This window comes from Eriocheir sinensis, unplaced genomic scaffold (genome assembly GCF_024679095.1).
Source record: "Eriocheir sinensis breed Jianghai 21 unplaced genomic scaffold, ASM2467909v1 Scaffold250, whole genome shotgun sequence".
Taxonomy (NCBI): Eukaryota; Metazoa; Arthropoda; class Malacostraca; order Decapoda; family Varunidae; genus Eriocheir; species Eriocheir sinensis.
Window position 1 is genome coordinate 192,583 of NW_026111555.1, and position 4,918 is coordinate 197,500.

Sequence of the window (4,918 nt, forward strand, 5' to 3'; positions counted from 1 at the left end):
TTAAAATACACTGACAGGCACACACAAACACAAGAATGAGTCTGTTAAAACACACTGACACACAAACACATATACAAGACTGAGTCTGTTAAAACACGCTGACTGGCAAACACACACAAACACAAGACTGAGTCTGTTAAAACACACTGACACACAGAAACAAACACAAGACTGAGTCTATTAAAACGGACTGACTGGCACACACACACACACACACACACACACACACACACACACACACACACACACACACACACACACACATTGCAAGAAAAAAATACACACACACACACACACACACACACACACACACACACACACACACACACACACACACACACACATTGCAAGAAAAAAATACACACACACACACACACACACACACACACACACACATTGCAAGAAAAAAATACACACACACACACACACACACACACACACACACACACACACACACACACACACACACACACACACACACACACAGTTTGGGGGGTCTACTTACTGCCATAAGAAATTTTTTTGGCTTTCAGTGGAGGCACATAAGAACAAACTCTCAATTACAGTAGACAGAGGGAGGGCAAATTTAGGTAAGGAGTTGGTAATAAGCTGTGTTTACTTTCCCTCCTCACACTCAAGATATGGCACTGAAGAGCATTTTGATGAGTTGGACAATGTTTTGATAACTTATACCAGTGATGACTATATGCATGTACTTTGTGGTGATTTTAATGCTCATACTCTCACTATGTCTGATGTTCCCTCTGGTGCTGGTGATGATGATCGGGTGCCTGCCGAGGTACCCCACATAAGTGCAAATGATTATTGTATACCTAAGACACACACAACAAAGCAAGCTCTGGCCCTAGACAGGAACTTTTATGGCAGGAAACTGGTTGAACTTTGTAAAAATCATCAAGTGTTTATATTGAATGGAAGGATGGGGGAAGACTGTGGTATTGGCAAGCCTACAACTGCATATAATACAACTATAGATTACTTCTTAGGTTCACCTGAAGTTATGCAGTATGTGGTGGTTTTTAGAGTATTGGATTATGATTCTTTATTGTCTGATTTACACTGTGGATTACACGTAATGATGAAATATATTGTTCCACGTAATGTACCCGCTGTAAGCATGAGTGCCCAGGAGGCAGAACAAAGAAGAGCAAGTGAAAGGCCAGGAAAGTGGAATGCTGAGAGAAGTGGTGTACATGTGGGGAATGTTTGTGAGTATAATGTAAATGAGTTGATGGTTGAGTTGAATAATCTATCCATAGATGATATTAATCAGAAATTAAAGCAAATATTGACTGACCCTGCACTTGCAACTTTTCCACAACATAAGAAAAAAAACATTTATCAGAAAGTGGAGCAATGCCGCTGTAAAGGGTTATGACCATGGAGGTATTATGGGAGGAGCCGCCATGACGTCACGAACGCGAAGCCAACGCGCTATTGGTCCGCTGTCTCCCACCCCCTTTAGACTCAAAACATATATCAGCTGATCCAGTGGACGCATTGAAAGTGCATACAATCCCTGCCTTTTCTGTGTAGGTAGGAACAACCCCTCACGTAACTATTGCTTAATGACACTTTCATAAGCAGGTCTGGGTGCGAGAGGGATTTAGGGGTCTTAGTGAGCTCTGATCTCCGTCCAAGAGCACAGTGTAGTCAAGCTAGAAATCGAGCAAATAGGGTACTGGGATTTATTTCTGGGAGCGTAAGCTACAGAAGCCTCGAAGTCTTCTTCAAAGTATATTTAGTATTAGTTAGACCTCATCTTGACTATGCGGTTCAGTTCTGGTCACCTTACTATAGAATGGATATCAAAATGTTAGAATTGGTGCAGAGGAGGATGACTAAGATGATTCAGGGGCTGAGAAACTTGTCATACAAGGAAAGACTCAAACTGTCAAACTTGCATTCTCTAGAAAGGCGAAAGGTGCGTGGAGACATGATCGAGGTTTATAAATGGATGAAGGGCTTTAATAAGGGAGACATTCATAAGGTTTTGTTGGTAAGAGAACCGGGTAGGACACGAAGTAATGGGTTTAAACTGGATACATTCAGATTCAACTGGGACAGAGGCAAAAATTGGTTTACTAACAGAGTGGTGGATGAGTGGAATAGGCTTAGCAGTCATGTAGTGAGTGCCAATACAATTGTCACATTAAAAAATAGATTAGATAAATTCATGGACAGCGATATTAGGTGGGGTTAGATACACAGGAGCTTAGGTTCAAAGGAGCTGCCTTGTACAGGCCTACCGGCCTCTTGTAGACTCCTACGTTCTTATGTTCTTATGTTCATATGGCCGTACGAAAAGGGAGCGTAGTGGTTCTACATCATTTCACAGGTGAGTTGAGAACTTTATAACCAGATAGGGCTATATATGATAGAAATCTGCAGTTCTGTTGTACACTGACATTGAGGTTACCAGGCGGCTGCCAGGGTACCTGTCCTCGACCCAGGCTGAGCTGTATGCCATACTTGAGGCTCTCCACACTGTAGCAGCTTTCCGCAAAGATGTATACTTGTTTGTCGATAGCCAGGTTGCATTACATAAACTTGTGTCATCCTCCCTACAGACTGTGATCTTGTAACTAAGTGCCTGACTGCCCCCCGTGCCCTTGAGGCCGCAGGTGCCACGGTGCCCTCCCATGTGGGCAGCCAGCACAATGAAAAGACAGACTGCCTTGGTCGACGTGCCCTTCAGGATGACACAGTGGACCCTGGCACTGACTATACGCTTAGTTATGTTAAGAATATAATTAGGGATTATTTCCATAATAGCATTGCTACCCAACTCAGACACTGCTGTGACAATGGCAGCACCAGCAGCATCCATTATGCAAGTGTCTCCCACCACTGTGTTTACCCCTATGGGCGACAGTGCACCTCGCGATGTGGTAGGAATGCGCCTTAGGCTAGGCTATAGGTACTACTGGGTGGTTAGTATCTCCCTCGTGCCTTCTGCACGCAGGCCGAGGGCCACACACTGCAACACTATGTCATGGAATGCCGCGGCCCTTTCATTGCTTTTTTTGAGCCAAGAGACGGCCTTGACCTTAAGGCTGGGATCACACGAGCCACTTTTAGTGGTCAGTGGCCGCCACAAAAAGTGGCCACCACAAAAAATGGTCACTACGAAAAATGGTGGGTAGGTGCAACATTCACACGAGCCACTCGGTGGCAGCCACTAATGAGGTCAGCACGTGGCGTTATGGATCTCGTAGAGGCAGCAGCTGTCTGTGCTCTCTTGGTAAAAAGCGCTGAAGAAAGTACTGCCATGGGTTCACCCCATATATACTTAGCAACAGACTACTGCGTGTAGCATTCCACACATCATTTACAGAGCTAAAAGAACACGATATTTTTTTACGACTTCAGGAGGTCACAGGATAGGTTTAATCATCTTATGACAATAACTGGTCCACGTATAACACGGCAGGACATCAACACGAGGAATTGTGACCCAGTAGAAGAGAGACTTGCGGCAATTTTAATATAAGACTGAACATGAAGAATATTAAGTCACATTAAATGTAGTTTATTGACAATTCAGCAGTCTTTGCGGTTACCTAACTGTGAGGGCAACTACCAACTTAGCGGGCGAACGACCGGGGCACTCCTGCCGCCCGCCCGCATCTTGCCGTTCGAAGCGGTTCAACTACCGAGGCGCAGCGAACCACCTGTTTCACTCCCGCTGCTCGTTCGCTTCTCAACCCGCTATGGGAGGCAACTTGGTGGCCGCCAGCGCCTACCGCATCAGACAGCGACCGAGCCTCGCCCTGAACACTTGCTTCTACTAAAGCTCCAGCCCTGGTCTCACTCGGGCTAACTCAGATACCGTGGGCTCGTTCTGGGTGCCTTACCTCTCCTCTCTCCACGCCCTGGACTCCCGTTACTGCTGTGAACCTGACGCCCCTTTTTTCTCCTGCGCCTCCCTCGTCCACAACGTCTACATCACTTCAAGGACGAAGCTGTGCTGCCTCGTCATTGCCACTCAGGGCCCGGATTCATCAATCTTACCAACCACGCCTCTGGTATCTCTCGCATTTACCGGAGCGCTACCAGAGCTGCGGCATCTTTCAACCACGGGATTCATCAACGGCATGGTAACGCTCCGGTAACTCGCACCCTAGCAACGATTGGTTGGGCTGGATAGCCAATCACGTGCGACCTTTCATAATGTATTTGGGCTTTCACGTGTCGTTTGTTTACTAATGCACAGACTTCAAAATCAAGACATGTGTATTGTACAGAGGTAAATACTGCCTTAAAACAAATAATTAGCGTTGTAATCCCTCAATAAGATGTGTTTTTTATGAATGAAAGCACATTACTTGTATATTTATCTTTGAAATAAAAATATAATCGCTTATACAATATTCTGCACGTTTCTGTATGTTACCTCCATAGTTTCCGTCATTTGGTGAGCATTCTGTTGCATATGGATAATAATGATGAAGGTTCGGCGACGCTAACGCCAGAAGCGCGCCTCACTTTCAAAACATGGCGTCAGCTGTGAAAAGAAGGCGGCCCAATTTCTCAAACGAGGAAATTTTAGCCCTCATCACAGGGGTGAGGCAAAGATGGGAAACCATCACAGGGCCTCTGTCCTCTTGCGTCACCGCTGCAGCCAAGCAACGAGCTTGGGAAGCTGTGGTGGAGGAGGTCAACGCCGTGAGTGGAGTTGGGCGCAGCGTGGAGGAGGTGCGCATGAAGTTCTCCGACTTCAAGCGCCACACTAAGAAGAAGTTGGGAGAATTAAGACGTGAGGCGACTAGCACAGGTGAGAATATATCTTCTGTAGTGTTCTAAAAAGCAGTGAACAGTCATGGAGGAACAGTTCTCCAGCCTGTAATAGATTTCACATTTTTGAAATTTGGTTCCTTATTACCTTATTAACTTT